This window comes from Hipposideros armiger, unplaced genomic scaffold (genome assembly GCF_001890085.2).
Source record: "Hipposideros armiger isolate ML-2016 unplaced genomic scaffold, ASM189008v1 scaffold_309, whole genome shotgun sequence".
Classification (NCBI taxonomy): Eukaryota; Metazoa; Chordata; class Mammalia; order Chiroptera; family Hipposideridae; genus Hipposideros; species Hipposideros armiger.
The window spans coordinates 572602-594444 of NW_017731659.1; the positions used below are offsets into that span (position 1 = coordinate 572602).

At 49.9% G+C, this 21843-nt stretch overlaps 1 protein-coding gene across 8 annotated transcripts in view; it reads right to left on the reverse strand.

The window, feature by feature from the left end:
• The window catches only part of TSPAN18 (tetraspanin 18), a 179784-nt gene that overhangs the window by 73172 nt on the left and 84769 nt on the right, over window positions 1-21843 (reverse strand). The window contains exon 1 of one of the 8 annotated variants that reach the window (XM_019659964.1): window positions 17720-17928. The exons of 6 other annotated variants lie outside the window; for them this stretch is intronic. The gene's annotated coding sequence lies outside the window, so the exon portion shown is untranslated. Of the gene's footprint in view, window positions 1-1849; window positions 1898-17719; window positions 17929-21843 lie in introns of those variants that run through there. One more of the 8 variants, XM_019659963.1, reaches the window with a different exon arrangement.

A 21843-nucleotide genomic window follows, 5' to 3' on the forward strand; every position in this document is an offset into this window, starting at 1 on the left:
TGAGCAACAGTGGTTCGGGTCAGCCCGAGCTGAGCAGCCGCGGAGCTGCCAACCGGTTGGCGGGATGGCTCAGTTAAAAAAAAAAAAAAAAGCCACCCCTGTCCCTGAAACCTTCCCCAGTCTCCACCTGGGAGCCCACAACCCTGTACCCTCCCAAAGCAAGCTTCCACCTCTGCCTCCTGCTGGTAAGCACCACACAGGGCTTTCCTTGGCCCCCACCACCCCCAGGTCCCTGTGAGGGTGAAATAATATTAATGCACGTGGAGTTCTCAGCTCAGTGCTTGGCAGGCAGTAAGCACTCAATAAAAGATGGTTGTTAAAGGGCTGGGCTACTCCTGAGGGCCTGGGGTCTGCCAACTCCTCTCTGCACCTCTAGCCCAGGCTCTGCGCCCAGCGGAACCCCTCAAATGCTTGCAGAATGGAAAAGGCGAGCCAGACAAGCTCCCCTGACAAGGGGGCACTTGCCTACCTGTTTTCCCCCTGGGCAAGGAAGCCTGTCTTGGTTCACAGTTTATCATAAATGTAAGTCCATTTCCTCTCGGCCAGACTGGCCCCAGCATGCACACACCCAGGGCCGGCTGTTTCTATGTCTGGAGTGCCTCGGACCGGCCAAACCCTGACTGAGGTGCGGTGTTTTGCTCCACGAGGCACGTCCACAGCCAGATTCTGCACGTCGGGAAGAACCACAAGTTCTGGACTCTCAGGAGATGGGTCCCTGCCATGTGCTCTCCCTCCTCAAATCATAGACCTACCCCAAATCCCAGCTGGCATGGATGCTGACACTCAGGAAACAGATAGCCATTCAACACCTGAGATGTATGTTGGGGAGTGGGGCAGACACAGGTGTGAATAGGAATGCCTATTAGCTCCGAGCTGGAACGCTGAAGTCACCCAGAGGGATGATTCGGATTCAGCCACTTCCTGGAGGCTCTGTGACATGCTGGACAAGTCATGTGACCCCTCTGAGCCTCAGCTGCATCACCTTTAACATGGGTCGTAAGAGGACCCACACCTCACAGGGCCACTGTGGAGATTAAAGGAGAGACTGTGAGCAAAGCCCTCAGCTCTGCTGGTATAAAGCTAAGGCTTCTCCAAGGCAGCAATTATTGTTCTTATTATTCTCACTTTACAGATGTAATAACTGAGGCCCAGGAAAGCCAGGAGGGGTGTGTGGGAGTCACAGGATCCCCAAGTTGATGCTGTACTCCTCTCAGCACATCTAGTTTTTAAATGAGACACACCCAGAACAGCCAGTGCTGCCTTGGCAAACGGACCGTGGGTCTGGCCTTGGTGATGGCTTGGCCACTGGGTGGAAATGCCATAAGCTGTGCTTACTCACTCATTTCTATGTGGACTGTGTGCTCCGGGGCAGGGTCAAGGGAGACATCATGGAGGGTGGAAAGAACAGAGGGCTGAGAAGCAGAAGACTCATCCATTTCCTGGCCAGGTGACCTTGGGTAAGTCATAGATCCAGGCTTTTGTCCATGAGATTCCCTTGGTTTGAAATACTGTACCCTTCTTCCCTCACCTGATGAACTCCTATTTATCCTTCAAGACCCAATACACATGTTGCCTTCTATGTGAAGCTTCCCACCTCTCCCAGGTCCAGTTGACCTCGATTGTGCTGTGCTCTCATTGCATTGTCTTCATCTCTGCAAGTTCCACGAGGGCATGGGCGGTGTCTGGTTTTCTAGTTTGTTCTTGCAATATCCACGGAGCATGGCACCTGCCATGTGGTAAAAACTCACTGAATCATGAATGAGTCTCTATGTCTGCCCCCTCCCCACCCTCACCCCCCCCCACACACACACACACTCTGTCCCACACTGGACGTTGACCTGAGACATACCTCTTACTCACTGGACTTCAAATGCTCAAGCACAGGGCTCGTTCTACTGTGTCCGCCCTGCCCAGTACCGGCTCAGTCCTCGGTAAGTCTACTGGATATGAGCTCTCTAATAACTGCTGCCCTGCCTACCTCACTGGCTTAAGCGAATGAATATGCAATAAGACAACCATCAGGAAAGCACTTTATAAATCAAAGGAATTACAGACATGTAAGGTATTGGCATTAAGAATAATTCCGAACACCAGAGAGTACCAGCCTTTCTGGAAGCTCTTTTGAATCTGGAATGGAATGTAGTTCGTGATGCCAAGAAATTCACTTCAAACAGAACGACGCGGGTAATTAGGAAGCCCTCACTCCAGGGAAGGAAAGGGACAGGGGACTTTCCTGGTCATGCCTGTCTGCTCGGCTGTTGATGGTGAGACATGCTCAGGATGGGAGGCGGGGGGGCTGGGAACCTTCTCTCTCACTGACACCCAAAGCAGAAAGAGGAAGTTTTGCAACCAGAGAAATCTAGCCCAGCCACTTGCCAACTTGGAGATCCAGGGCGAGTTCTTCAAATCCCTATTGCCAGGTGGTGTGCTGGTGTGGAGAGGTGGATGGCGATGGCGCCACCTCACTGTGGCGGTGAGCAGTGAGGAATGAGGCAGGCAGGCGTGCAGAGTACCAGGCCTGGCACACGAGGAAGGTCTCAAATAACATGCATTCTCTTCCATCTCAAACTATCCTGAGACACAAGGAAGAGAGTGAAAAGGCAAACCCTAGGCTGGGAGGAGCATTTGCAATATCTGTGTGTGACAAAGGACTTGTATCCAGAATACATAAATAACTACAAATGAATAAGAGAAGAAGAAAACTGAGTTTAAAATTGGGCAAAAAGGGGGACACTTCCCAAAAGATGGCATCCAAATAGCTGATAAGCATACGCAAAGGTTCTCAGCATCATTCCTCACCAGGGAAATGCAAATAAAAATCACAATAAAACATCACTACAGAGGCACCAGTTGACTAACTCTGAGCAGACGGATGATGCCAAGTGTGGGTGAGAGGGTGGGCCTTTCATATGCTGCCGGCAGGACTGGCCGATGGCACAACCACTCTATTTATTGGGTTGTCGGAGAAGTCATGACATATTTTTTCTATGGTTTTCATTGCAAAAATGCGTCATGACTTTTCCGACAACCCAGTATTTCGTGGTGTCTATTAAAGCTGAACCTGTGCTTACCCTATGACAACTCAGCATTTCCACTCCCAGTTACCCACCCAAGAGAAATGCCTGCATATGCCCACAAAAAGACATGGACCACGATGTGTGCTGCAGCTTTATTCATAAGCACCTAAAACGGGAAGCAACTCAATGTCCATTCACAGAAAAATGGATAGATAGATAGGTAGATAGATATAGATATACAAAGAGAGAGAGAGAGAGAGAGAGAGAGAGAGAGAGAGAGAGAGAGAGAGAGAGTGTCAAACAGTGGAATATTATACAGCAATAAAAAGGTACAAACTGCTGCCAAATGCAGGAACATGGATGGGTCATAAAATCATTGTGTTGAGCTAAAGAAGCCAGATCTGGAGGAGTTCATGCTGTATGATTCTACTTATATGAAGTTCAAAAACAAGAACAACAGCTCGACAGTGATAGAAGCCAGAACAGTAGTTACCCAGGGGTGCAGGGGGACGGGGAAAGGAGAGATTGATTCAACTGGGATGGGGGACAGGAGAGCCTCTGGGCCGATGAAATAGGAATGTTCTATATATTTGATCTGCATGGTGATTCCTTGGTATAGTAAAAAGAAATCATTGAGGGGTGGCTGGTTAGCTCAGTTGGTTAGAGCACAGTGCTCATAACACCAAAGTTGCCGGTTCAGTTCCCACATGGGCCACTGAGCTGCGCCCTCCACAACTAGATTGAAACAACTACTTGACTTGGAGCTGATGAGTCCTGGAAAAACACACTGTTCCCCAATTAAAAAAAAAATCATTGAGCTGCACACTGAAGATGGATTCACTTTACTGTACACATGTTATTCCTAAATAGGATTTTTTAAAAGAATGACGAGAGTCGAGGATATATTGGATCAAACCATCGCTAAAGCCTACCAGCCCTATCAGTTTATGATTCTCAGAACCTGGAGAATGATTCTCAGGTTCTAATGCTGGAATGGGAGGGTTTTGCGCCCATTTTATTCTTTCCCTCCCCTTTCATGTCTTCTGGCTTCCACAGAGAGGCCCCTTCTCTGGCTCCCGGTCCCTCTCTAACTTTGTGTAAGTGCTGGCCTCATCATTCCATCTAAAAAAAAAAAAAGTGTCATGCTTCTTGGACTCCCCTCCAAGAGAGAGAAACATGGTCATGCACAGAAAACCATGCACTGTTTTCTGCTCATTACAGAGCAAAAATGCTAACTGCATTCTTGGAATCACTAGCAGATGTATCCTCGCATGGGGTCAAGTACATTCAGGCAGCATTGCAGTTACTACAGTGAAGGTGTAGTTTAAAAATAAAACTTGGCCCACGTGGGTTTATTTGGCATGAAGGGACCTAAGAACAGTGGCCATGGGGCAGAGGTCATCATGGGAAAGGGACAGCCACAGATTGGACCTGGGAAGGCACAGATGTTGGCATGGTCCCTCAGGCTATGGGGCCAGAGCCAGGCGGGGCTCATGCTTGGAAGAGACAGAGGTAGTGACTGGCCTGGGGCTTATGCCAGCATCTCGAAAGAAGGAACACTGAAGCCAAGCTCTCAGGTCCTGGGTTCGAGGGCTGATTCTGCCCTGGGGTGCCGTGTGACGTTGGCCATCTGCACTCCACCGCTGAGGCCTCAGTTTTCCTACTGCACAATAAAGGGGGTGGGCCAGGTAGCATTGTAGAGGTCCCTCCAACTATAACTCTTTAGGAATTTATTAACTGCTTGCTTTTTAAAACCTAAATCACATCATGTCCCTCCCTGCTTAAAACCTGATCTACGGCTTCATATCAGACTTACAATGAAGTCCAAACCCGTGACCAGGTCCTCATGGTCAAGTCCCTGCCAACCTTCCTGGCCTTGACTCTAACCACTCTCTCATCTCTCATGAGGTACCAGCCATAGTGCTCCTTCCATCCTTGAACACTCCACTCCATTCCTGCCCCAGGGCCTTTGCACACAATGCCCTGCAACCTGGATCCCTCCTCTCCCCAGTTCTGCAAGGCCAGCCTTCGCTTGCGTTAGGGCACCAGCTCGAGGGCCCGTCCTGAGAGGCCTTCCCTGACCAGAGAAGCAGTCCCTCTCTCTTGTTTTTTTCTATTTTCCCCTTCATACCACTTATTACCACATGCAGTCATTTGATGAATCCGTGGCTTCCTTATTTTCTGTCTGTCTCCTACACTGGGGTGTAAGTTGGATGCAGGCGGTCACTGTGTCTGTCACCATTCAGCCCCCTGGCATATACACAGCAGACATTCAATACATTTTTGTGCATTTGCAGTCCTCTAAGGCAGTGCTCCGGAGCTCTTGCTGCCCTCAGAGGCTCGTGCAAGAGTTTCCCGAAGGGGAGGGAATACTCATGTATTGAGAGCCCACCAGGTACCGTGGCAATGCCAGGCTCTCTGCATCCTTGGGTCATTTAGTTCTTACTACAGCCCTCAGATACACAATTAGTGGGGAAACGGAGGCTCAGTGAAGAGATGTGCCCGTGGTCATGTACCAGTAACCAGGAGCCCTGAGCTTGGGGACAAATGGCTCTGTGCCACCTGCTGGCACGTGACTCCATCTCTCTAGGCTGCGCTTTTCTCATCTGTAAAGTGGGGCTAAGATCTTCTGCCTGAGCTGCAAGCTGTGTCATGATCAAGAAGGATAATTAACGCCGTCTGCTTTGCACACTGTCAAGTGGCATGCAGCTGCACTGATGTTGAAATAGAAACAGAGCCTGAGGTCTGCTTTGCCCATCAGAGCCTGTGCCTGCCCCTCCGGGAGGCGGCCAAACAGTGGAAAGAGAACCTTCTGGAGCCAGGCTGCCCCGGATTGGAATCCTGCTCCATCCCAGCTCAGAGCTGGGTGCCCTCAGGTGTGCACGATGCTTCACGCCTTTGAACTTCAGTTTTCTCCTCTGCAAAATGAGAAGAATAATTCCCTCACCCCAGGGCGGTTAGGTGCATTAAGCAAGATCACCTATGAAAAGGATTTTATTCCTTCCAAAGCACTGTGCAAATGTTGCTTCATCTTTTGATGTCTTATGACATCGAGCTATTCTAATATCAACTCCCCCTAAAGCAGGAGAGAGACACCTCGCCAGGTGAAACGGGCAAGGACACTCAAGGCTGCCTTCCTCACCCCCACTCCGAGGTGATAACACTGGTGAGTATGGTCCCTCCCTGTGTGGCAGTCACTGAGGGATGCCCTCTCCAAGCAGTCTCCTTAAGGGCCCGGCAGTGACTTCTGCATCATCGGCCTTCATAGGTTCATAGGTGGGTAGACTGGGCCTCCTGTAACCCTGCTCCAGGTTCCCTGGCCCTGGTGGTGGAGTTTTCTCCCTGTGGAGGACTTGGCCAAGACAGCACCATTGTTTCCTGTAGAGCAAAGCGCAGGTTGACCTGGGGTGATGCTCACTCCTGAGGTAGCCATGTACTCTGGAGAGGTTCCTGGCCATGGGCTCCAGTCACTGCACTGCAGGGGCTGAGGATGGCCACCCTCTCTGAGAAGGCATCTGGGAACGTGCTTGGGAGGACAGGACACAGCTCTGGGCCCCGGGAGAACCATCCTGCCTAGAGAGCCCCAGGAATCAACAAACCATGCTCACCTAGACAGGCACCGGCTCACCCTGCCCTCTGGCTGCTGCTCGCTGCTGGCCAAAGTGCCCCCAAGCTCTAAAAGGCCCCTGAGCATCTATCCCCCACCCATCACCCTGTCACCCTGCCCCCCTCAACTCCCCACTGCATGCTCAGTTCCAGCAGTGCCAGTCTTGTCTCCAGGAAGCAATTAGACAACATGAGGCGGGCAGAGAGAAGGCATTTTTCAGATGAGGAAACCAAGGCTAGAGACATTTAGCAATATGCCCAAGTTGCAGAGCGCGTAAGCAGCGGAGTGAGAGTTGACCCCTCATCAGCCTGACACCAAGCCTGCATGCCTGGCCCCTCTGCATGACTCCCCAGCTCCTTGGAGACATGAGGAAATGGACAAGGAGTGCTGGGGAGATGCATTTAGTAAAGGGCGATGGGGGGAAACTCCTTGTGGGGCCTTGGGTTTCATCAAAGCAAAAAAGAAAAAAAAAGATAGATTCACCATTTGCCAACTCAGACTCACACAGTGTGATCTGCAACCCAACTGCTGGGCCTCTCCCCGGGGCTGCTGCTTCTTCGCCTGGAGAAGGAACCCTCGGAGCCTGAGGTACAGGCTGGAAAGGAGCTAATGAGCAGTGCCCCAATTCCCCAGGCTCCCCAAGGGTCTCTTTGAAAGAGAGAAAAGAGTCATAAAAAGCCCCCTCTTTCCTCCTGTCCTCTGCAATCTCATGGAACCTGCCTGGGTTTAAGCCCCGGAAACAAAGCTGATCTGGGCTGCACCTGGAGGGGCAAAGGGGGCAGCAGTAATTAACGATCTCCTGGTCTGCATCAGAAACTCCTTTTCAAAGGGAAGCCCCGCCTGCCTGCCTGCTATTTACCTGCCCAGCAGGCTCCCTCTGTGGGGGAGGCAAAGCTGTCTTCTCTTCTAGATGGGAGGGAGCACTTGGTTGCAGACGACCAGGAATGGGGTGGGAGTGTCTAGTCCCCTGTATGTCCCCAGATCCCAGAGACCCAGGGGGTAAATTTAAGAACAAAAACAATCAAGGCCCAGGTGAGGTGTGTGTTAGAGCTGGCGTCAGCACTCAGGCCAGAGGTGCCAGCACCTTCTCTGCTCCGAAGGGTGGCCTACCTTCTCCAGGTGCTGCTTCCCTGCTGGCCACCCGTCTGGGTTTACAATGATCCACAGTGAATTTAGCTATGGCAGGTGAGCTCCTTGAGGTAAGATTACAACCTTCATCCTCATTAAGCCTAGTCTAGCATAGGAGATAAAATCATTCAAATAGCTGTTGTAAGGGGTAAAAAAGAGGTCATTAATGGAGTGCTATTGGTGATAAAAGGAAGGAGGGATGAAGGCTGGAAGGCCAGGGAGGGCTTCCTGGAGGAGGTGGAAGGTAACACCCGTTGCATCAAAGCAGCTAGGGTCAAATGCAGAGTTCTTATGTAACAGTCACCATAGGCGGCATGCCAGTATGGACCTAGGGGCTTTACTTAGCCTCTAATCATTAAAAGAATCCAGCAAGGTAGTCTTATTATTCTGGTTGATGGAGGAATGGGACTCAGCGAGGTTAAGCTACTTGGACAGAGTCACTAAGCCAACAGGAAAGAAAGCTAGGATTTGAACCTGGGTCCATGTGTCCACCCAGGACCCTGCACTGTCCCCTGAGTCATGGACTGCTAGGCACGGGAGTGAACAGTAAAGGGCAGACAACGTACTACGGAGCTCACAGTTGGGAGGATACGTCTGTTGGAGCAGTGGATGCAGGCCTCCTGGAGGAGGTATCTTCTCAAGGTAGTAGAGGGGACCTTGTGGGCAAAGGCACCGAGTGGTGTCGGCAAACAGCCTCATTTGGTAGATGTCAAGGGGATATTGTTGGAAAATAAAGTCCCAAGAATATTCAGGATATTCAGGCCCACCCTGTCTGTAGAAGGCCTTGAAACAGCAGTGAAGGCAGCGGGGAAGCCACTGAGGTTTCTTTAGGTAAGTGTCTCTGCAGCTGGTGGGGAGGCTGCCAGCTGAACAAGGAGACAGGCCCCAGGCTGCTGCAGAGCCAGGGAAGAGCAGGTGTGGCAGGTCCCCCGGCAGTGCGGATGGCGAGGTGGGGCAGCTTTGGGAGGCCCCGGCCACAGCGGACCAACAGCCCTGGGCTGTGCAGCCAGAGGAAGGAGAGACAGGAAGCTCCTCCCTGGGGTCCCTGGGAGGATGAGGGTGCTGTAGAGAAACAGAGCACTCCAGGGACAGTGGTGATTCGGGGAGAACAGGATAGACACATTCCAGGCTTCTGTCAACATGGAGAGAAGCAGCTCAGGGTTGGGAAGACTCTTTCGGCGGGGGTGAAGGGGCGGGGCGGGTTCGGGCTGAAGATGGGCGTTTGAGGCTCTTAGGTAGAGAAATGGAAAGAGAAGCTGGGCTGGGGAGAGAGAGAAGGGGCAGGAAGGAACCAGGGAGAAAGGAAGAGGGGAAAGAATGAAGGAATCATTCATTCATTTGTTCATAACATAAACTCCGCCAGGAACTGCACCGAGTGCTAGATATACAGATGTTGGCAAGATGCAGAAAATGTGCTGATATACAGGAAAGACTCCGAGAGACGGCCTGGGTTCAAATGACACACGCCGGGCACTTAGGATGGATGCCAAGTTGGGGCAAGTTACTTAACTCCTCTGTTCCTCACGTCCCTCATGTGAAGAAGTGAGTATAATGATGCCTATGTCATAACGCGGGGAATCAAATGAAATGCCATAAGTCAAGTGCTTGGACAGGTGGCTGGCGTCTACCAACCTCAGTAAGGTGAGTGGCTGTCTCCTTTCAATGGCCTCTTTACTGTTAATTGAACACCCCAAGCTGCTCCCCCTTGGGTACTCTTGGTGTCCTGGCACTGCTTCTCCCTCTGCTTAGAATCTCTTCACCCGGATCTTCACTCAGCTCACTCAGTCATTTCATTCAGGCCTCTGCTCAAATGTCACCTCCTCCAAGAAGCCTTCCCAGGCCAGAGGGTCTCGGGTCACTCCCCACTCCAGCAGTCACTCCTTAAAGGCACACTCCATGAGGACACAGGTTTTGTTCACTGTTTCCCCAGCATGCAGAAAATTGCCCAGTGCATAGCGGGTCTCATCATACATTCGTGAACGAATGGGTGAGTGAAGGGATGACCCAAACACTCCCAGTATCTAGACTTTTCCAACAGGACCAAGGAGAGGGCCACAGGCTACATAAATAAGCACAGCAACGTCCAGGCCTGGATCTGTGGGCCTGCTTGTTCCAAAGCCAAGTTCGTGGGTCCCTAGGGCTTGTAAGGGCCTGGGTGAAGGACCTTGAAAGCAAAGAATAAAACAAGGTAACAACACTTGTCAGCTCTAGTGTACCATGAAGTTTTGACATCTTTCCTTTGGGTCTTATCTTTCCTTGGAGTCCAGAGCTCTGAGCACACATTATCTCTTTTCATCGGTTTCTAAGGTAGGAGACAGACAGCCTTTCAACAGGTCTGATGGGGTGGCACAGTTTGGGATTCCCACAGGACCACTCCTGCTTTTCTGCTTCCTGTACTCTTCGCCAGAGTTGAAACCAGCGTCTGGGATACCATACCGCCATTGGCCTAATATAGCAACAGCACAGTGGCACTTTAAATTCTTATTAAAACTGTGCATGAGTTGGCAGTAACAATTGGGAACTATTTCTTTAAAAATCTGAGTTTTCAGGCTGGCCAAGTGGCACGTTAGTTAAGAATTGGCTTGGGACACCAGCTCTGAGCAGCAGGGTCCCAGTTCAGATACCACATGAGGGCCAGTGATGCTGCACCCTCTACAGCTAAGATGGTGAACAACAGCTCAACCTGGAGCTGGGCTGCTGTGTTGCCGGCGACGGCATAGGCTACAGTGGGGCTGGCCAGCAGCTGGCGTGAGCTTTCATGAGCTGCTGTGAGCCACTGTGAGCAGCTGTCCAATGGCCAGCGAGTGACTGCCTCGCCTGGGAAGAGCATAATGATAATACCAACATGGGCCAGTGAAGCGACGTCCTCCACAACTAGACTGAAGAAAAAAAGGACACCAACTTGTCTGTTCCCCTTCCCCGATTCCCCAACAGTGGTCCCCTCTCCTAATTCCCCAATAAAAATCTTTTAAAAATAAGGAAATAAAAATTTCAGTTTTCAACTTTTTTTTCTTAAATTTCAGAGGATCTAAAAATATGAGAACTGAAAAGGAACTTCTCTCTTTAGATAGAATACAGGTTAAAATTTACCTCAGTCCCCACCATTCCCTGGTGCCTCCCAGGCAATAAAGTCATGGTTTAAATGCCCGTTGTCATTGAGCCTGGGCTGCTAGTTTGCTTCCTTGTCACTCGGCCTGCTCACTTATTTGTGTTAGCTGCCTGGCTCCAATAGGAATCTGAGTGCTACCTGGTCTAGGCCCCCTCTGCCTTGGTTTCCTCACCTGTAAAGTACAGGTGATCTCCCCTCCTAAAATCAAAAAAGGTAATGAACATGAATGTGGCCAGACTATGGCTGGCACCTAATTGATACTCAGTCAATATTTCTCCTTTCCTGTCCAGCTAAACTGGACATTCATTCATTCTCAATCAGCCAATGAACATTGAGTCACACCTTGATGCCAAGTGCTGTACAAGACCCTGGGATGAGAGGCAAACAACTTGACATGGTCCCTGCCCCTGTGGCCCTCACAAACTATGATTAAATAACCCAGCAAGTAAATCTGTAAATACAGTGTAAAATATGTGCCGCGAAAGCAATAAATAAAGTGGAATGAGAGAGAAGAGGAAGGGCTCCCCAAGGAGGTGTACCTGAGCTGAACACTGAAGAAGGAGAGGGGCCTGCCAGGGGCAGTAAGGCTGGACAAGTGCTGTAAATAGACGGAACAGCCTGTGCATGGCCCCAAGGCAAGAAAGGACTCCCGTTGTTCTAGGAACTGAAATGAGGCTGGTGTGGACAGTGTGGGGTGGGTGAGGGGAAGAGGGGTGATGTGATCTGGTGAGGCGGGCAGAGGCAGATGCTCAGAGGAGTGGGGATGGTAGTCTAAGTGCCGTGGGAGCAGGGAATGCTGGGAGAGGCATTGTTGATCCAAATTGCCTTTTTCAAAATGACTGGGCGATAAAACAACAATAAGATGCTGCGGCAAACCTGTTAAAATCTATCCATCCAAACCTAAACCTACTAAAATCCAAAAAACTGGGAATATCAAATGCTGGTGAGGAGGTGGAGCAATAGGGGTTCTCTCTCACTCACTGCTGGTGGGAGTGAAAACTGGCAGTCCCTTTGGGAGACAGTTTGTCAGTTTCTTACAAGCGAAACATATGGTATCACGTGATCCAGCAATTGTGCTCCTTGGTGTTTACCCAAATGAGTCAAAACCTTGTGTCTACACAAACCCTGCACATGAATGTTTATAGCAGCTTATTATGATCATCATCACCAAAAAACTGGAACCAACCAAGATGTCCTTCAACAGGACAAATTAATAGAATAAACGCACTGTGGTCATTCATACAATGGCATGTTATTCAGCAATTAAAAGAAATGAATTATCAAGCCACGAAGAGACATGCAGGAACCTTAAATGCATATTGCTTAGTCAAAGAAGCCAGTCTGAGAAACCTACACACTGTATGATTCCAACATCCTGGGAAAGGCAAAGCAATGGAGACAGTAAAAAGATCAGTGGTTACAGGAGTTAGAGGGTGAGGGAGGGAGAGAGGGATGAATAGGCAGAGCACAGGGGATTTTTAGGGCAGTGAAAGTACTCTGTGTAAAACAGTAATGATGGATACATGTCAATGCACATATGTCAAAACCGGTAGAATGTACAACACAAACAGTGAACTCTAATATAAACTATGGACTTCAGTTAGTAATAATGTATCAATATTGGCTCATCACTGTAACAAATGTTCCACAATAATAAGAGATGCAAATAGGGAAAACTTTGTGTGTGTGTGTGTGTGTGTGTGTGTGTGTGTGTGTGTGTGTGTATGTGTTGGGGGGAAGTATTTGGGAACTCTGTAATTGCCGATCAAATTTTGTGTAAATGTAAAACTGTTCTAAAAAAATGAAGTCTATAAGTTAAAACATAAACATACCTTTAAAAAATGTCTGGACTGTCATATAGAGACTGGATGAGTGGGAGGGGCCGGAGAGGAGGTGGGAAGACCAGTTATCCAGGTGGGAGATCATGGTGGCTGCCATCAAGGCAGTGATGGAGAGAAGAAGGTGGATTCAAGAATTATTTAGGAGGTAGAATGGACAAGGTGATGGGCTGAATACAGGGGGATGAAGGAGAAAGAGTCAAGGAGGCTTCCCTGGCCTTGGCCTTGGACAGTGGGCAGACTGAGGCTTCATGCATTGCAGCCAGGCTGCAGAAGGGGAACTGGGGGGGGGGGAGCAGGGTGCGAGGGAAGCTGTGAAGTCAGTAAGGAGCCTGTGGGAAACCCAGACACTGGGGACCCAGGTCTGAGGGTTAGGAAAGCAGTCTATCTAAAAATTCAGGAATCTTCCTCTTATTGACAGTCGCTGAAGACATGGAAGTGAGCTCCCGTGTGTCAGTTCAATGCAGCCAGGCTTTCGGGGACCCACCCAGGCTTTCTTAGCCAAGTCAGGGTAAGAGGAGGCAGGCCCCTCCTCCCTGAGGACCTCCTGATGCTTGGACAGAGATGGAAACTGAGTCCCAGTGAATTCGGGAGAATTACCAAAGACCGTCCAGCCAGCCCATGGCAGGGAAATCATGAGGCTCGCACCTCTGCCATCTTCTTTGGCAGGATGGCACTCTACCTTTTCCTGTGCCCCTGTCTCCAAATCCCCCTCGCACATCTTCTCTCAAGCACACAGGAGTCTCCGAGCTGGAAAGATTTATCTTCCGTAGTGCTGCAAATCGTGGGAAAGGGCCTCTTGGGAGGTGCTCTAAATCACACGTGGTCAGGTAGGCCATGTTTTGGAAGGTGGATCATTTTAGCCTGAGTTCAGGCTGAGACATGACAAACAGGAACAAAGGTGACAAAGCTGACCGTCCTCCTTTGCAGAGCCAGGACTCAGGAGGGACTGAGGGAGAAGAGGAAGCTATGACCAAGGAAGGAGGAGCAGATATTGAGGCAGGTTGAACCCATTCTTTCTAGATAGATGTTAGCACACGGGCCAGGAGATAGAGGTGGGCTGGACAGAGAGCAGGGTGCATCCTAAATTCTCATTCCTTGCTGTTTCCCACTGACTATTCTTTCCCATATTTCCAGATCACAGGCCTAGTTTTTGCCTCAGTTCTTTCTCCCGTTACTTCTCTTGAAGGAGTCCCATCCCCTGACTTCAAGGGATTCAGAGCAGAGGAGACCGAAGGTACTCGAGACATTTGTACCTAATTTGACTTTCCCACTCCATCTGTCCATTTCACAGATGAGGACGCTGAGGCTCAGGAGGTGGTAGGGGGCTTCCAGGGTCACATGGCTTCCGTCTCAGAGCAGAGCCTAGAGCCAGTCCTCAGACGCCAAGTGACTGCTCCCTTCTCTCCCCCTCTCTGCCTCACCTCTGCCTCTCAACATGAGTTTGTCATCAGAAGCCATTCAAGACAAGAGCCCTCTAAGCGTGAGGCCCCTCCTGAGCCCTCGGGTCCTTTGGCCATGGCGCCCGAAGCCTGTTGGTCTGGGTCTATCTATGGGCTCCCTATATTGTCATTGCCATGAGGGACCTGAAAAAGCAACCCTAGAACCTCGCAGTCCCTAGGTCAGATTATAACAGCTGGCCTGGGAACTATGAGGCCTACTAGCAAGGCTAAGTGGGAGTGACCTGGGACAGGACTATAGTGGCAGAGCTGGCTGGCTCTACCCATGGCTCCAGCCCAGACCAGAGGGACTGCTCACCCAGGCAGGGTCCTTGTAAACTAAAGGCTCCTGGACCAGCAACAATTGAAGGCACCCAAGAGTCCAAGAACCTCTCAACCAGGTAAGGCTCTGGCCAGCTGGGCCCGAGAGCCTAAAGAGTGGGAAGGGAAAAAAGGCATAGAGGAGAAATGGTATCACACAGAAAGTAAAATCATGGCCTTCCCCCGGGACTCCCAGAGCAACTGTCCCCACTATGGCTGACTCATTCTCCGCTCAAAATACAAGCACCTGTGTGTGTCTAGCCACAGGCCACACAGACATTAAGAGGCAGACTCATCACATGAAGACCCATGGCTTTGGAGCTAGGCATTTTTGGTTTCAAATCCTGGCTCTACCACCTACTCGCTGTGTGACCTTGGGCAAGTTGCTTAACCACTCTGTGTACTAGTTTTCTCATCTCTAAACTGAGTGAGAGGAGAAGAGGCATGTAATACCCTGAGCACAGGGGCTGGCACACAGCAACCTTAGGTGCTAATATTGATAATACTCAGAGGCAGGCAGCAGACACACGGACAATCCAAAAACGCCTGCCCACGTACTCCAGTGGATACAAACTTTTGTTTTATCTTCCCTTGTTCCAGGAAAGCCCTTCTTGCTACTCTAGCTCCCAAATTTTGTGGTGTAAAAAGTGTTTGGTATCTCCTATCCCACACCGTCTCCCCTCCAACCTGTGAAGGTAGATTTTATCCTTGTTCCATTTTAATGATGGGAATGGAAGCTGACAGCAGAGAAGCTCCTGGCTCAAGACCCCACAGCTAAGAGAGGGCAGAGCAAGGGTACACTCCCTGTTCTCCGAGGCTGCCTTGCCCTGCATGTGCTACGAGACAGGTGATCAGGCACCCAGCTCTAAAATTCTAATGGAAAACAAGCCCAGCAGGCTCTCTGATGTGTGAACTGGGGAAGTCTGAGACTCCATGGAATGGCCTTGTAAAAGCATACAGGCTCCAGGTGACGTGGAAACCCAGACAACCCACCCTGACGTATCAGGCTCAAGTGCTCATCCAGAGACATTCCGGAAACCTTTAAGAGACAGCCAGAGCCGGAGTCCTGTTCTCAGCTCAAATCCATCAGGAGGCCCCCCACAGGAGGGGATTCCACTTGGACACATCAAGTCATGCAAGACCGGATTTGTCCTAGTTGGGGCGCAGCCTGAGAACCTGGCAGGGGAGCACACCACGTGGGGCGAGGATGACGAAAGGCGGCAGGACCCAGCGAGAAGCACAAGGGTGCTGGAGTCGTGCAGACCTGGGCTCCCACCCAGCAGCCCACCTCCTAGGGATGTGAACTGGGCCAGTTACTTACCCAGTCTAGGTCTCAGTGCCCTCATCTGTGAAACGGGGATAAAAGTCAATCCTGCCTCATAGGGTGTTCTGAGGATTAAAGGATCACTGGGGTAATCTATAAAAGCTCCCTCAATGTTTTCTGGCACATGGAAGCTGCTAGATAAATATCAGCCCCCTACCTGACTGCCTTCTCAGAGTCCTTTGGTTTGGAGTCATTAGAGATTTAAAAACAAAAACAAAGACAAAACAACAGCAACAACAACAACAAACCAGAAAACCCTTTGCCCACCTTTGATATTCACGGGGCATCTAGGGCACTTGGGGCAGACGATGGTTGGCCTCCCAGCCCTCAGCCCTGACCCATGCCTATCACCCCAAAGGCAGTCACTCTCTCCATCCTCAGCTCCACTTCTAAACCTCGGGCACCCTCCTACTGTTTTTCTGGCCACACTGAGCTGCGAGAATCTGTTTGGTGTCTGTCTCTAGGACCAAGAAGAGTTTATTGAGAAGAGGGGTGGGCAGATGTTTTTTGTATTCCCAGCAGCAAGCAAAGCAAAGCCCATAAATGTCTCTGGCATGAATGAATGAATGATAGCAGTGTCCCTGTGGAAACATCAGACATGTCTGTCCTCGCTCAGCCTTCTCCTGAAATGGAATAATTATCTCAACAATAACAGCACAATAAAAAAATGGCATGAGCCCTGTAAACGCAGGAAACCCAGCCCATGTTTATAAGAAGCCTCCTCTGCCTGGGCATTGGAGGAGCCTGCCTCAGGAATCCCAGGCCCAGACCCTGGGGCCCTGGGCTTTATCTCCGTGCTTTCTCCTTCCTCCCATTGTCCTGCTTGGCTTCCCACAGCCCCAGGCCAATGGCCCAGCTTTGTTTGCAAGTCACAGAGTGGCCCTGACTGCCCCAGAGGTGTGAAGTAGAGCAGAAGTGTCGGTAGCTCCCCTCCTGGGGTAATAGTCCTTTCGGTTACCGGCTCCCTCACAGCTTGATTTCCTTACAGGCTTTGAGGCCACCGCATCCCCTGGTCCTGCCCCCAACCAAGCTCACTGGTGGTCAGAGGCCCCCAAAGAAGCCAACAGGTTAGCTAAAGTGGGGGGAAGGCAACAAAGGACCACACTAAATCAGGAAGCAGGACCAGGAACTTAGAATGCGAAATAATGACCGTTAGGAAGGGCATGGAACGAGGGGCGCCAACCCGCGCCTCCCTCGCCGACGGGAAAAACCACAGAGGACAGACTGCAAAAGCACCGGAGCCTAGAGATTTCTTAGAACTCAGCCGAACTCAAGGAAACTCAAAGGCCTTAACTCCAAACCCCCCACGGCGATGGTGAGGCAGGTTTGACACTGAGGGAAGACCCTGGAAAGCAGAAGGTAGGGGGTAGGCGTGGCCAGTGCCAAGCCTTGTGTTTTCACTGATTTACAGCAGCTGGCCGTAGAGCAGAGCTCCAGGACCTGTCCTAAGAAGAAACAAGCCCCGTGGATCCTGGTCTTCGGGTCTGAGTGGGATGGGAACACCCAGCTCCAAGGGGATGACTTCTCACTCCTTCTCCCCTCTCTCTCCTCCTCCTCCAGCTACTTGACTCAAATGAGCTTTTATAATTGTTTGAGGGAGTGATGTCGGATGCTGAAGACAAAACTGTCCCACAGCAACATCACTTCTGCTCATTTTGGTCTGAAACCTAAGTCAAAGCCTTTCACTGCTGATGATGTGATGAAGGGAGAGAGACATCCTAACAGCAACAGCTCACTCAGCGCTGACTCTATGCCGGGAGTGTCTCGCTGATCCTCACAGCACCTGGGGAAGGATTTTCCAAAGACTGAGAAAGATCAGAGGGCTGCCCAATGTCATACAGCCAGTGGGTAAAAATACAAGTGCTCAAACTCAGCTCCACCTGCTTGTGCCAACCCTGCTCCTTTAATCCCTTTAACTTGGTCTGGCAGGACTTACTATTATATAGTTGGAGAAAAAATTGATCAGCAACTTATCTTTCTTTTGCCCTCAAGAGCAGGATCTTGGTCTTCATATAGCTTCTGATATTTTCCCAGACTTAAGACTGTCCCCTCAGGCTGCTGGGAAGTGCTCCTCAGATAACTGGAAGGGGTTATAATTCCAGGGCAGAGGAGATTGGCCCCTACACACTCAAGCTCTCCTCCAGATTGAAGAGCTATGGCTGGGAAGGGCCTGCCCAGCCAGGAACTACATTTCCCAGCCTCCTTTGCACATGGTGGCCATGTGATACATTTTTACCAGTGGGAGCAGGAGTGATGTGAGCTTTTCCAGGCCAACAGGCCAATGTGACCAGTAAGCAGATAAGCCCTCTCTACCTTTTCTTCCTCCTTCCATGATGACCTTTAGAAGACACATGTTGGGCTTGGAAAGCTGCCCCCAACGCACACTTTCACTAAACTATTGCTTTGTGTTAAGCCACTGAGATTCAGCGTTTACCTCTTACAGGGCCCAGCACTGCCTTAGCCAACACTCTAGCCTTTGGCTCTCCATTAGTCCCAACCACCTCGTCCACAACCATTCTTGAAAATGCCAGGAAAGAGCCTGGCAACCCTGAGAGTTCGGATGGAAGTTTGTTTAACTCAGGAACCATTTACTGAGCACCTCCTCCACCTGGCCCTGTCTCATCAACATGTAAAAAGTTCTCTGGTGTCTTCACTGCTTAACCACCACCCCCATGCACCGTGGTGACCCTCTCTCTTTTCTGCCTTCTACAGCCAGACTTCTCAAAGGCGTTGTCTCCACCTCTCGTTGCCATTTCTACATCTTTCACTCACTTCTCAACCCCCTCCAGTCTGGCCTTCATCCCCAGCCATCCTAAGAAACAGACCCAACAAAGGTGATCCTTTCTCCATTACGGTCATGGTTTGGAGCATCTTAACTTCTTGGAACCTCAGTTCCTGTATCTAATGGACTCACCTGTCAGGAGCACCACCACCCACACAGCCTGTCTCCATACCTGACTCCTTCTAACCCTCACTACTACCTCGAGTGATCACAAAGCTCGCTTCCAGAAATTTCAGCGGATATCTACCGTGTGCTACAGCATCCTAGGAGGGGGAGAGGAGGTCAAGAAGAAACTGTCACTGTCCTTGAGAAACTTTCAGTCCATAAAGGGCAGCATATCCCCATTTTCAGATGAGGAAACTGAGGCTCAGAGAAACCAAGTGTCTAGAATAACAGCTAATTGGTGATATCTTGCCCACTGACCCAACACATAAGAATCATCTGAGAGAGATGATGTACTTCAAAAAGGTTAAAACTTTAATATGAGCCTAACTGAGAATTCCTGTATGGAGACAAAGAAAAGAAATAGAAGAATCCCAGGTTTGTCTTCTCTTCTACCTTAATTTATCTGTAATGTTCTAATTCAAAGTCAAGTGCTCTCAGTAATACCCAATGTAACCTAAGGAAATGTCTTGGTCTGAAATTTAGCTCCATGCCAAAACATCCACTATCCTATTAATCAAAATTATTTGACCTTACAAAAAGTTATATCCCCTGTGTGCTTCAGTTTCTCCTTGTGGACAAGGAGGGGGCTACACTAGATGACTGCCTGGTGTCCTCACCATCCTCAACGTCTGTAACTCTAGGATATTCTCATTAGCTTATCAGACATTGGAGGTGGCCTCCTCTGCCCACCTGACCCTACTAAGTTAACATTTTATTGAGTGCTTATCTGGTATGTCACAAGATTAAAGTCATTTATTTTTTCATAACAACCCTATCAAGTAGGTGCTATCATTTTATAGATGGGAATACCAAGACACAGAACATTTAAGTAATTCGCCCAAGGATACAGGGCAAGTCAGTAGCCAAACCAGGATTTGAACCGAAGCAGGCTAGCTCTCCAGTGCTCTGCTGGCTCCTCCCACAATCTCATCTATTTGCAAAAGGCTTTGCTCCTGAGGAGTGGGCAGTGGGCTAGATGATCCTGCCTCCTTGCCATAGCTGATTGGACCAGGGAGGACCCCTGTGCCCAGGGAAGCCCACCCCTTGACCTTTAGAGGGTAAGGTATGATCTGGTGTGGAAGGCACTCAGGCTTGCAAAGGGAGGCTCAGAACACATGGCTAGTTCATTATGGGAAGCTGAACTAAAACCTATGAGGGCTTGGGGTTCACTCACCAGAGGGTCAAGGTCAAGATAAATTAGCAGACCATACTAGAAAGCAGAGAGAGCAATGAGCCATCCTGAGGGAGCCTGACCAGGGAAAAAAATTTTCAGGCGGCTTTCTGGCTCCAGGAGCTCAGAGGTGTCCCATTTTTGCCTCTTGGATTGCCTTGAGCCTTGAGTGTATCTTGACAGCAACTGCCCTTGAGTGGCGCTAGTGCAGGTGGTGGCCCTCTGTCTCCTGTAGCCCCAAGGAGCTTGCCGGAACCAGAACCTCTGAGCAAATCGATTCCCCATCTCCTTGCCAGACACTTTGCTGGGTCTGACTGCACCTTTACAAAACCAATATGCTCCCAATAAGTAAGCCACTGGCTCAGGCTCTGGACGTTTCTGTAATATAGAGATTTGTGCTGTCACAATATTTACTGTAATAGGATTTGACAAATAGAACACTGGTGTGAGAGACAGTCTGTATGAAAGGGGAAAAAAAAGAGAGAAAGGAGGTTAAAAAAAGAACACCTTCTCAGCTCAAGAAAATGGAAAAAGCGGAGTGCATAACAGAGGGAAGAAAAGTCAATTAAATCATGATAATTACTTCTGCTGCCATGCCCAAGAGCGGCATGAACGTCTATTAATTAGGATTTCCATGTTGACTGTGGCCGGCTGACTTTCAGAAGGCTGCCAGTATGCTCAGTAATAATGTTCTCCTGGAGAGCGAACATGCGAAAATATTTTCACCCTGACAATTAGCAGTTATAGAGGACACACACACACACACACACACACACACACACACACACAGAGTCGGGTTCCCTGGGCCCCTGTGATTGGCGTGAAATGCAGCAGTTGCTGCAGTCCCCCATCCCCACCCCCACCCTCAAAAGTCAAGATACCTCAACCCCCTCCTTATAATTACCTGCCTCTTTCAGGTCTTTAATTAGCACTAAGAAGCTTGTTGGGGTGCAAATTCCTTCACAGACGCACACACAAATGCCCGAAGGAAGCAGAAGGGTTATGTTGTCTAGTCCCCTGCCTCTGACACGGATCAGCCCCAACCACTCAAAAGAAGAGCCTGTCCTAAGGCGACGCTGAAGGAAGAGGGTTCAGAACAAGCTGACTGCATCTTCAGAACCAGGTTCACATCTAGAAACAAGAAACCTCGGGGCAGCTGGTGAGCTCAGGTGGTTAGAGCGCAGGCTCATAACACCGAGGTTGCCGGTTCGATTCCCACATGGGCCACTGAGATGCACCTTCCACAACTAAATTGAAACAACTACTTGACTTGGAGCTGATGGGTCCTGGAAAAACTGTTCCCCAATAAAAATTTCTTAGAAAAAAGAAAGAAACATTGATGGCTTAGGTACTGGTGGATATTCTAAACAATCCATAAAACCCCAGTCTAAGAAGATTTTCCCTGTTCAGGCAGGCAAAGACCTACAATGTTTTCTGAAGAGGGGCCTGTCAGGCCTGACTCTGGAATGTCGGGCTTGGGAGAGATCACTGAGGCCACTTGGCAAATGGGGACACTGAGGCTCAGGGAAGTGAAGCCACGTGCTTTCAGCAACAGGGCCAGGACTCAGGCCAGAGGGGCTCTTTTATTGATATAATAGGACATTCTAGGACGCACGATAATTATATTATATATCAATATAGTAACGATGCTATATAGTGTCTGGCGCATGAAAGAAGGTCAGTAAATAACAATTCGTTTCCTCCCCCCTCCCCCTGCGAGGATGAGAGGCAGACATTGGCTGCTGAGTTTCCGAGCCCTGGGGGATCGGTAGGAGGAGGGATAATGTGGAGGAGGGCAAAAGAAAGGAGGGTGCGCCAGCCCTGCCAGGAGTAAAGCTGGCACTGGCCTCCCCCCTCTTGCTTTTCAGAGGAGACAAGCAGGGAGTTGGGTATTAGACAATCACAGGACACCGGGCCAGCCACCCTTCAACAAAGCCTGTGC